The sequence below is a fragment of the Benincasa hispida genome, chromosome 7 (genome assembly GCF_027475165.1).
Source record: "Benincasa hispida cultivar pf3 chromosome 7, pf3_genome.v1.1, whole genome shotgun sequence".
Taxonomy (NCBI): Eukaryota; Viridiplantae; Streptophyta; class Magnoliopsida; order Cucurbitales; family Cucurbitaceae; genus Benincasa; species Benincasa hispida.
In genome coordinates, this window is record NC_143484.1 from 30373380 (window position 1) to 30386684 (window position 13305).

The window sequence follows — 13305 nt, forward strand, 5'->3', positions numbered from 1 at the left end:
CCGAAAATGTGCTATCTTCCTTACTTAATTCGGGATTGTTAAGCTAATTAATATGTTTAAATCAATTGTTTTAAAGAACTCAAGTGTACAAGCAATCGAATGAAGCGCTTGGGACAAAAAGGTGTTAAGATGGCCAAGATAGGAGCTAAATTGAAGAATGAAGGAAGAAGGCCAAGAAATTGAAGTTTTTTGCCCAGTCGGAGCAATCAAGCGTTGCACAACGATATAAGGCAGTAGCTACCCATTCTGTGAAGAACAGGACAGCGTTGCAACGCTACATGTAATGTTGCAACCCCACGACTTGAAGCGGACGATCGAAGAACAGGGTAGTATTGCAACACTAACTTGGAGCAGCACGCGGAAGTAGGACAGCATAGCGTTGCGACGCTGCAACATATTCTAAATAACCCATCAGTCCAAACCTAGGTTACACACACTCGAATACTCGGTCGTCACTCTGTTTCTACTCGATTTCTGCCTCTCTTTTGACCAAACTTCTGAATCTTCTTCCCCTTTTAACATTATATTGAATTAGAAAATGCTAAAGGGTAGAACTTAGCATGAGTTTCGTAGTTTACTTTGATTCCAATTTGTTCTTAAGACTATGTTATGTAATTTTGTGAGATTTTTTTTTTAAAAAAAAAAATTATGAGAATTTGTCTTGAGTCTATTATTCAATTGTCTTGTATGGGATAATTGGGCAAATTAGCTATGCATGTATAATTGATTGCTTTGATTGCCCCTAATTTGTAATCGTTATGTAATCGTCACCTAGAAGCAAAAGTTAAGTAAGTTTGTGAAGTTAAATTGGGATTTCAATTAATAAGCACTTGTCATAATGAAATTGTCGAAACTATACAATTTATTTATATTAGTTATACATACATTGCCCAATTGAACAATCAATCAATTTAGCAAAATCTAGTGCACCCTATGTGACATTTATTTTGCAATAATGTTTTAGTGAGTCAGGACAAAAGCCACCGTAGGGTGAACAGTTATATCTTCACTAAATTGAGACAATCTCAACTAATAGTTACACCAGAATAACTTTTATTCCTATAATTATTAATCATCATTGTTTGGTTCAGAAATTGTTAACTTACTTAACATTTTCTTTTAAGTGTAACCCATTTTAGATTCTAGAGTTCCACCCCAATGAGCCAACCGTAGGGAAAAACCAATTGGGGGCAAAAAACTAAAGCAATCCTATCCACATCTGGAGTTTGAGAAAAAATTCATGCAAACACCATATGTAGGGGGACATCAGCAAAGGTGTCTCAAGACCGAGCATGAAAGTTTGATGCAAACTAATGAAGGTGATCGTGGGATGTGTTGACACATGTTCCTTTCCCACTTACTATAAATACTCTCTCTATCCACCTTGTTATTGACCTATTCAAACACCACCTATAGGGGGACACAAGCAAAGGTGTCTCAAGACCGAGCATAGATCTCACAGTGTGAACTATATAAGAGAATCGTGAAAGGAAATTGAACTATCATATACAACATTTTCCTCCCACTAAGTGTTTTTACTTAGGGTTGATTGATTTAGAAAAATTGTACTAATAATTTTTACTAAGTGATTGTTAACTTTGCACACTGTAACAATATTGACTTATGTTCATTAAACACTTTAATAAACATTAATCACTCATTGCATGCTTATAAAAAATTTATCTAACTCACCTTCCAAGTCAGTTCCCAGGTAGAGGTGTTCCGTTTCCACCAGCTTAAATATCACAGACCAGACAGAACTATCCTAAGACAAAGGTCCCTTATAGATAAAATTATTATAATTTTAATCTTTTAATGAAAACCAATTTAATCCTATTAAATAGAAATAAAAGATTAAACATATTTATAATCATATTAGAAATTTATTAACATAGGTCCAATAATGAAACCAATTTTAAACTATTTAAAAAAAGTCTAACCTATGTTTGCATGCAACACTTTATTATAAATTTTAATTCTAATTTCATTTAACTTATAACAATTATAAAGCTTAATAAAATAATTAAAACCTATACATGCATCTAATGACATACTTTAAAAAAATAAAATAATTATATTTATCTAAAGTAGTGTCATGCATCATGCATTTCCATTTCACTACTCATACATAACATTTATATAATAAAGTAATAAAAATTAAATAACATATTCATTCATCTAAATTATATATTATAATATTTGTAATATAAAAATGATGCTTGGAAATGCTATTCATGCATGCAACCATATTTTATAACACTTATATAATATGATGCATGAGCATGCTTAATAAATCATGCAACTTTATAATATAACATTTATATTAAGATGATGCATGAATAAATATTTATCCTATGGTGGGATTTTTCTATATGACATACAATATGACATATTGTTAGCTCTTAAAAAGAGCTATAATTCCTAACTTAATTTAGGTTTGTTAATGGACTTTTAATGTTAATTATCCTATTTTGTAGGTATTGAGCACCGAGGAGGTAGAACCGAACAATTGGAGTCAAACAGGGTTAATTTGAAGCAATTTGGAGGTGATTTAAGCATCCGGACTTCAAGGAGAGGAAATGACCAAAATGCCCCTAATTGGAGCATCGCAACCCTCGCTCAATGCTTTAACGCAATGTTGTAAGGTAGAAACTGAAGATACAGGGCAAAATCATAATGCTACCCATAGTGTTGCAACGTTGCGATGATTAACGGAAGCTAGCACATCTGTACATATACACTTGCCGCAAGCAAGCGTTGCACACAGCGTTGCACCTCTGCTTCAACGCTCGAGGGCTGCTGTCGACAAGAGCGTTGCGACGCTCTTCCTAGCATTGAATGTGAATGCTTAGATTTATGGCCTAGACTTGAATCTTAGTAATGCATGTTCAACCTAGGTTCAAATAACAAATTGATTAATTGAATTAGGTTGTCCAATCAATAGACTTTCTCTATCAACAAATGTAAATTTTTCTCGTTCTTCTTCCCTGCTAAAAACAAAAGAACAATTTTTATATCTACAGGTGTAACATCGTGATGCTAAGACTAGTGTTGTAACGCTAAATCGTAAAATAGCCAAGAAGTGTTAGGCGAGGGTCTTGACGCTGAGTCGACACTGGGTTGCGCAAGACGCATGCGCAGACAATTTCATCAATCTCCAAAGTGTTGCGACTCTGGGTGAAGTGTTGCGACACTATCCTGTTTTGCAGCAAATGGTTGCATTTTGTCCTTCAGCGTCGAGCTAGCGTTGAGCTTAGTGTTATGGGGAGCATTGCGACGCTCCGAGTATTGCTGAAGTGATGTTGAATTGATCTTTTTTAGGGGCAATGTGGTAACTTGTCTTAGCTCTTCTTCTAAAGTGATTTTTTAATGTCGTTTGCCTCGATTTAGCTCCAAATTCTTCGAAATAACTCCATTTGTGTCAAGAATGGAATTACCTATAAAATAGACAATTTAAGCAATGAATTGAAGTATAATTGAGGGAATTAGTGCTAATAAGATAGCTCAAATTCTATCGCGGCCCGCTCTATACTGTCCAAGGATTTTTCAGGTTGGGGCAGCGGACATTCTAACTCCTCATCATGTAGTTCATGATGAAATTCAACCTTTAAGGGAGCAATCTATCTACTTACCCCTACTTTGGAGAATGAGTGAATTCCATCTTGTGTAACTGAATTACCAGTTCTCCAAGCAGACGAATCCCTAAAATGGTAGGTTTGAGTTGGCAATCTGGCCACTCACACCCATTCAAATCAAAGAACCACGTTACCTATGGTCATCCTAGTGAAATGAAAGTCGTTGTCATGAACCGCGTTATATAACGAGATTAAACATTTCGTGGTCCGGTCTTATACAAACTCCTTTGTATAGGATACCCCCGCTCGCATGTCTCCACATGAATGATCAGGATCATACCATTTGTAGCACTTTACAACCCTTGTAACATCTACAAAGCGGGTTGTATCCGTAGTGTCACCAGGATAAGGTTTTCCTTCTTTATCCATATACTACAGACCATTTAGGTTATCACTTAAGACATGATCCACTTGTATGTCTCCATATACATGCTTATGTTATAACGATAATCAGGGATCATAGTTTATTGGTTTGTAGTTAATGCAACTAAAATATCTCATATTTCATAGACAACAATGAAAAAAATATCTCATATTATTACATCACAAGTGTTTGTTAATACAGGTGTTTACAAACTACAGGACCCTACGAGATTTAAGGCATCAATCCCAACATGATGGTCACCCCTGGTGGCATGCGACTGCTTAAAGAACCAGTTGATAATGAGCAAAATAAGATTTTCCAGTCATGCAAACCGAAATGTAGCAGGGAGGGTGATGGTGACAGAAGAAATAATGGAAGGTTCTAAAGAAGGTGACCCAAAATCCAACTATAGTGAGGAGGGTATGGTAGCATAGATCTTAAAGGAGAGTTTGTGGAGATGTTATGTGTCACAATCGCTCTTTCGGGAGCTTCTCTTAGCGATTGTGCGACACTTGTTCCCGCTCACGAACAAGTCAGCCAACTCGAATACGGACTGCCGGTGGCACACCGAGTGCCTCTCGCAACCTCCACCCCCGTTTTAGGGAAAACGGTTTTAGAAAACGGGTTTGGAGAAAAGGTTTTCGTAAGCAGTTTTTGTGAGTGTGAATAAAGAAAGAAAGATTGTAGTAGGCTAGAAAGCAATAAGCAACAACAACAGCTTTATAGAGTACTACTCCGGGTATGGGGAAGTGATGATTAGTCTTATCCCCATATAGTGCATTATGAACAAAAAGCCAACTGGCACCCTTGCATATGCAAAAGGGCGAGTGGTCACTTACAATGAAAATGTAAAGAAAGCAAGCTAACTAAGCTAATACAATACATGATATGAAAGTATGCTAGAAGGGGGTTGGATCGGGCATGTGGCCATGGGCAACAGGCCCTGGACAAGCATGACCGTGACATTATGGCTACAAGCTTGTAACAAATGGGAAATAGGAAAGAGAGAAATAAGAAATAAAAGGATGGGATAAGAGAGAGGTAAAGTAGAATTAGGATTTGTTTAAAAATATATCATTTTTAAATATGTAGGGAAGAAAGTGCTTAAATTTTTTTCTCACAAAAATTATAAATGTATTGAACTTTGGAAAAAAGAGTTAGATTTTTCTTTTTAGAAAAAAAATGAAACAATATAAAACAAATCTTATCAAAATAATAAATAGGTATATAAATATTAATAATATACACATAAAAAATTAAAATAATAACAAAATGTATAAACAAATAATAATAATAATAAAAGATAAAACAGATTCTAATAACAAAATATAAACATGACTTCAATTCATAAATTTCTTTTGTTCTGTTGTTATTCATTTTTAATTTTATTTATAAACCAAGTCAAGTTAAAAAAAAATCTACAAACATAGTTTTCAAAAGCCTATCTTTGTTTTCAAAATTTGAGTAGGTATTAAAGTATTTTTATTAAAAAAAATGTGACTACCATAATTAAAAAAATTGAGAGAACAAACATAGTTTTCAAAAGCCTATCTTCGTTTTTAGAATTTGAGTAGGTATTAAAGTATTTTTTTTAAAAAAAAATGTGAATATCATAATTTAAAAAATTGAAAAAACAAACATAGATTTCAAAAGTAGAAAATAAAAATAAATTCTTATCAAACGTAACCTTATTCTTGTTTATTAAATGAGGTTAGTGGGCAAATTTTGAATATACTTTATAACTTTTTTGGTAATTATTTTGTTATTTATTTTTATTCTTAAGAAATTATGCTTGTTTCCTTCAAAATTTTCAACAATTTTCATATTTGTTAAAAATAGATGAATTCCTAGTCAAATTTTAAAAAACAAAACCAAAACTACTTTTTTTAAATTTTCAAAACATTGAATGACTTTTGAAAATATTAGTAGGGGTAGAGATAATAAAACATAGTAACTTGTGGATAAAAGTAGTGTTCATACTTTTAACATTGGTGATTGCAGGCTAAAATTTGAAGCTCGAGAAAAAAGATTGTAAAGCACATTTGATCGATGTATCGGAAAATGTATGAGAGAAGTTTGATTAACTTTAAATAATAGCAATTTGGAAAACTTGACATGATGTTTAAAATTCCCACATTTTTAAATGAAAATCAAAGGTTTATATGGTAAGTTTAGTTTAGAACATTTTAAGTTTGTATCATTTAGACTTTATTTGGTAACCATTCGAAATTTTGTTTTTAACTTTTAAAAGTTAAGTCTAATAAATACTCTTTACACATCTAATTTTCTTACTTTATTTTTTTATTTTCTACAAATACTTTCTAAAAACCAAGACAAATTTTGGAAACTAAAAAAATAGTTTTTACTCTCTTGCTTGTTTTTTTTTAAAAAAAAAAAATTGGCTAAGAATTCGACTCTTGTACTTACAAAAGATATAAATCATTGTAAGTAATTGAGAGAAAAAAGCTTAATTTTCCAAATTAAAAATAAAAAACGAAATGATTATCCAACGGGATTTTGGTTAATGAGCCTTTAATTGCATATCTAATAAATTACTGGACTTTCAAATAGATTCATAAATTTTTCAGTTTTATGTCTCTTAAGCTTTTAAACTTTAAATAGTGTCTAATAGATGTTTAAAATTTAAATTTTGTTTCCAATAGATTCCTAAAACCTTATTTGGTAACCATTTAGTTTTTAGTTTTTGGTACTTGAAAATTGTGTTTGTTACTCACATTCTTACTCGTGGTTTTTATTTCCTTTTTATATATTAGAGTTCTTAGCCAATTTTCGTAACTCAAGTTTTTTGAAAGGGTTAAATTACAAATTTGATCTCTATAGTTTAGTAAAAGTTAGAATGTAGTCCTATGGTTTATAATTAGAATTTCATGCCTAACTTTTAAAGATTATTTATTAGGACTATTTATTAGAATTTTATCAAACTATAAGGATTATTTATGAGGATTTATCAAACCATAAGGACTAAGCCCACGTGTGTCATAGTGAAAACGTAATAAATCAATGGTAATGTGAAAAGTGAGCCTATTTGCTTACCTTTGGTGTTGTTTATTTGTGTTCTGCATTCGTATCGATACATGGGACCCACTTCTAAATTTGTAATTTAAAAAAAAAAAAAAAGCAAACTGATCGACGAGCGGAGTGTGCTCAATCCAATTGCGTCTGAAAATTATGTTGTACAGTTACCGTTATCATTACGGTTATGGTTACCGTTATTACTGTTTTAGAGGAAAAATTATGAATTTTGACATCTTTACTATTACAATCTATTATCATTACTATTACTGTTTGACCCTAAGAGGTAACGATAATAGTAAATGAGCAAAATTCATAATTCCAAGTAAACACGATAAAAAATAATCCAATTACATTTGCGATTCAGGCTCATTACAATTGATCCATCAGTGGAATTCCAATACAATTACTTTTTTGCGTCTGGATACCCATGTTGAGGATATTCCCATTTCACTATTTTGTGTTTTCTTTTTTTCTTATATATATATATATATATCTCGGTCTTCTTTATTTGCATTATATAATTAAAATAAATATTGTCAACCATATATATCACTATTTTTTTATATCGTACTGATCATTATATATTTTATTAAAATTCAATTTCAAATTAATATATATTTTATTAAAAAAACTTAAATTATTATATATTTTTTGTTTTAAAAAATAACATATAAAAATAATATAAGCTGTATTAATTTAAAAAGATATTCAAATTGATAAAAACAAGTATGTTATATAAGTTCAAATTATATTAAATTAATTCAAAAACAATAAATAGTCATAATGACATTCTTATAACATTATATAAATTTAAGACGTTTCCGAGTAGAAGTACTCTGAAACAAACACAGTTATCAAAGTATTCTCATATATATACAAAATATTCCCATAAAACAAATATAGTTATTTAAAGATATCAAACATATGAAATTCTGAAGATCTATAACTTTGGACATTTAAAGATTTCGATCATCTACGTTTCTAAAAAACAAACGGCCCCTTAACGTATTCATGAACCAATAAATGATCACATGCAATTACCTATGTTCATATTTTAACTTAGATAGTTTAGAAAAATCAAATAATATCTTCAATCTAATTTTAAAGTGTAGCATTTCTTCATTGCTCAATACTTATGAGTGAGTTCTTTCTCTGCCATATAATATCTAAGAGAGAGAATAAAGGTGAGGAAAAAGAAAGAAGGGAAAGAAGAAGAATGAGAGGGAAAAGAAAGAAAAAAGAAAAAAGGGGAAGAAGAAAATTAAGAAATTAAAAAAATGTTGTACAAATGAAGCGAGAACAAGGACGTGAAAAGAAGAAAGGAATAAATAATAATATCTAGTGAAGATTACCTTACTTCTCAAAGAAAGTATCTTTTGATCTCTGAGATTTCAAAATGTAACATTTTATTTCTTGAATTTTTAGGAATATGTTCAAAGGCTATGAAGTAATTTTTATTATTTTAAATAATTATATGACATCTTGAATTTAAACATAATTTTAGTGAGAATAGATAATATTTTTTAAATTATTTTTTAGTTTAAAACAATTACAAAAATAGTGCTATGACATTTTAAACCTATTTTAAAAAACTTAAAAGGACAAAAATGATACATTTTTAAAACTTGAGAATCATATACACTTATATTTAAAAACTCAAAGACTACGAAAGTATATTTTGAAGAATGAGAGATAAATGCATATATATTCTTCAAGACACGTGGACTAAAAAGGTAATTCTACAATAATTAACTACGAATACACATCCATATATATACATGCAATTTTAAAATCACCGACGGTCTACTTTTGTTATTTATAATTAGTATAAATTTAAAAGTATAAAATAAAGGCAATAATGCAATTGAAAAAAAAATCCTTCAATTTTAGGTCTAATTTTTATTTGGTCCTTAAGTTTCAAAGTGTTACTTTTTACTCTTAAGTTTTGAGTTTAATTTTTATTTAGTCTCTAGATAAGTTACAAAATCAAAACGTTATAGTTTTAAGTTTAGTATTCATTTGGTCCTTAGAATTCAATATTTTATACTTTTCTCCTGAGTTTTTATTCATGCTCACTTTGGTCATTGACATTAAATTCCAGTTAATTAATTTAAAATACTTAGAATTTAATATTATAATTAATTTTAATAGTGATGGAAAATTATTAGAATTAACTAATTAATTACAATTCTTTAATTATTCAAAATTAATTAATAGACATTAACATTAAGGACCGAAAATGTGCATTTAAAAAAAAAGTACTCTTAAAAGTGTAAATCTTGAAAATTTTGGACCAAATTAAAACAAAACTCAAATTAAGAGTAAAAATTCTACATTTTAAAACCTTATGACCACGATAGAAATTAAACTCAAAACTCATGGGTAAAAGTAAAATATTTTAAAACCTTAAGACCAAATAGAAATTATATTTAAAAAAAAATTGAGAGGAAAAATGTTCTTTTTTCTATAATAATATGTTAAACAAATAAAAAAGATCTAAAATTAGTTTATTTGATTAAATTATGTTTATTTATTTATTTATTTTTATCAATCAAAATTGGTTGTAATCCATTAGTTGTTATATTTTTTGATTTGATAATGATTTAATATTGCTTTAATGATTAAGGTATTCATTAGAGAAAAATAGCACTTTTAGAATTTAAATAATTTGTTGATTGTTAATTATTAATGTAAACGACATACTTGTAATTAGGGGATACATCAGTCGATCGGTGTCGGTTTGGGAGAAAATTGATCCAAAAAAATAGTATAAAATTCGACCCAGTTTTGTTGGATTTTGTGTGTGTGTGTTTTATTTTTTACAATCAAAGCCAAGGTGAATGAAAAAGAAAGATGAATTGATGAAATGTTATTGTTAGGTTAACATAATTTGCAACTTTTTAAAATTTAAATTAATCACGTTTTAAACGAAAATTTAAATTAATTACCTTTTAAACGAAAAATTTAAATTAATCACCTTTTAAACGAAAAATTTAAATTATTCGTGGTAGTAGGCTTGGAAATTAGGCAACATAAAAAAAAATCAATCAATCACTAAGACAATAGGCTTAGGCTTGGATTTGTGGAAATGAGTTTGTTTTCATACTTATTTCATTTAAAAAAGAACTCATATATGTCCGTCGGCTGGTTGTTCATTTTTTTTAATAGGAAAACCGGCAACTAACCCGATCAACCAGATCGATCTTCGGTGCTTTTATGTACACCCCTACTTGTAATTATAAAAATTAAACCAAGGACATGATAGTTAAAAAAGAATTGTTTTTAACATCTATATTTTCTAGATACTTGAAGATCTTAATCTCTAAATTCAAAGAAAGGGTACACATCAATTGTTGTCCAGCTAATACTTTTTATATCTCATAAATCAACCTATATACTTTCTTCTTCTTCTTCTTTTTAATTAGTTTTCTAACCAAATGTTGGAATAATTAAAGAAAATTAACATTTGTAGCGGGATACTTTTCTTCAGTACTCAATTTTGCTTTGATCACTTTTCTCTACAGATTAGCACACGACTTAAACGCAGTCAACTAACATATCATTTGATAATCATTTATTTTTTGTTTTTTATTTTTAAAAATTAAGTTTATAAATACAATTTCAATTTTTAATTTTAATTATAAACCAAGCAAAGTTTAAAAAATTAAAAACATGGTTTTCAAAAGATTGTCTTTATTTTTAGAATTTGATTAAGTACGAAAGTACATTTTTTAAAGAAATGTGAATACCACAATTAAAAAATTGAGAGAACAAACATAGATTTCGAAAGTAGAAAACTAAAAACAAATTGTTATCAAATGTGACTTTAATAATTAGGATTTAACCTGGCATTTCTAAAAAGAAAGAAAGAAAAAGAAAAAAGAAAAAGAAAAAGGAAAAAAAGAAAAAATCATGCAATATAGCGACATGAGGCTAGTGGGGCAATTTTTTAATATAGTTTAAAATCTTTTTGGAAACTATTTCGTTATTCTTTTTTCTAAAGAAATTATGCATGTTTCTTCCAAAATTTTTCACGATTTTCATATTTGTTAAAAAAATGAATTCTTAATCAAATTCATAAAAAAAAATTTTTTTAAGACATTGAATGACTTTTGAAAATATTAGTAGAAGGTAGAGATAGTAAGACATAGTAACTTATGGATAAAAATAGTGTTCATATTTTTAACTTTGGTGGTGATTGCAGGCTAAAATTTGAAGCCAGAGAAAAAGATTGTAAATCACATTTGATCAAAGTATCGGAAAATGTATGAGAGAAGTTTGATTAACTTTAAATAATAGCAATTTGAAAAAACTTGACATGATGTTTAAAATTCCCACATTTTTTAATGAAAATAAAAGGTTTATATGGTAAGTTTAGTTTAGTATTTTTAAGTTCGTATCATTTAGATTTTATTTTGTAATCACTTAAAATTTTGATTTTAATTTTTAAAAATTAAGTCTAATAAATTCTCTTTCCACTTCTAATTTTCTTACTTTCTTTTCTATTTTCTACAAATATTTTAAAAACCAAGTCAAATTTTAGAAACTAAAAAAAATAGTTTTTACAATCTTGTTTTTATTTTTAAAATTTGGCTAAGAATTCAATTCTTGTACTTAAAAAAGATCTAAATCATTATAAATAAGCTTAATTTTCAAAACAAAAAACAAAAAAAAAGATGGTTACCAACGAGATTTTAGTTAATGAGCTTTTAATTGCGTCTCTAATAAATTATTGGACTTTTAAATAGATTCATAAATTTTTCAATTTTATGTCTCTTAGGCTTTTAAACTTTAAATAGTGTCTTACATATGTTTAAAATTTAAATTTTGTTTCCAATAATTCTTAAAACCTCATCTGGTAACTAATTCAATTTTTAGTTTTTGGTACTTGAAAATTGTGTTTGTTACTCACATTCTTATTCATGCTTTTCATATTTCCTTTTTATATATTAGAGTTCTTAGCCAATTTCCATAACCCAAGTTTTTTTAAAGGGTTAAATTACAAATTTGGTCCCTATAGTTTAGTAAAAGTTAGAATGTAGTCTCTATGATTTATAATTATAATTTCTACCTGACTTTTAAAGATTATTTATTAGGGACTAGTTATTAGGATTTTATCAAACTATAAGGATTATTTACGAAGGTTTATCAAACCATAAGGACCAAGGCCACGTTATAAATCAATGGTAATGTGAAAAGCGGGCGGGCCCATTTGATTACCTTTGGTGTTGTTATTTGTATTCTACATTTGTATCGATACATGGAGCCATTTCCAAATATGTAATAAAAAAACGCAAATTGATTGACAAGCAGAGCGTGCTCAATCCAATTGCGTATAGAAAATACGTTGTATTGTTATTGTTACCATTATGATTATAGTTACCGATGGAGTTGGTGGCCGGAACATTGCCAGTGTGGGGAGAAAGGGGTTGCTAGAGGTTGGTCGATGGTGGTCGGAGTTGGCTGAGTGAGTTCTTTCTCTTCCATATAATATCTAAGAGAGAGAATAAAGGTGAGAAAAAAGAAAGAAGAAAGAAGGGAAAGAAGAAGAATGAAAGGGAAAAGAAATAAGAAAGAAAAAAGGGGAAGAAGAAAATTAAGAAATTAAAAAAATGTTTACAAATGAAGCGAGACCAAGGACGTGAAAGGAAGAAAGGAATAAATAATAATATCTAGTGAAGATTACCTTACTTCCCGAAGGAAGTATTTTTGGTCTCTGAGATTTCAAAATATAACATTTTATTTTTCGAATTCTTAGGAATATGTTCAAAGGCTATGAAGTAATTTTTATTATTTTAAATAATTATATGACATCTTGAATTTAAACATAATTTAGTGAGAATAGATAATATTTTTTAAATTATTTTTTAGTTTAAAACAATTACAAAAATAGTGCTACAACATTTTAAAAAACTTAAAGGACAAAAATGATACATTTTTAAAACTTGAGAATCAAATACACTTATATTTAAAAACTCAAAGACTACGAAAGTATATTTTAAAGACTGAGAGATAAATACATATATATTCTTCAAGACACGTGGACTAAAAAAGTAATTCTACAATAATTAACTACAAATACACATCCATGTATATACATGCAATTTTAAAATCACTGATGGTCTACTTTTGTTATTTATAATTAGTATAAATTTAAAAGTATAAAATAAAGGCAATAATGCAATTGAAAAAAATCCTTCAATTTTAGGTCTAATTTTTATTTGGTCCTTAAGTTTCAAAGTGTTACTTTTTACTCTTAAGTTTTGAGTT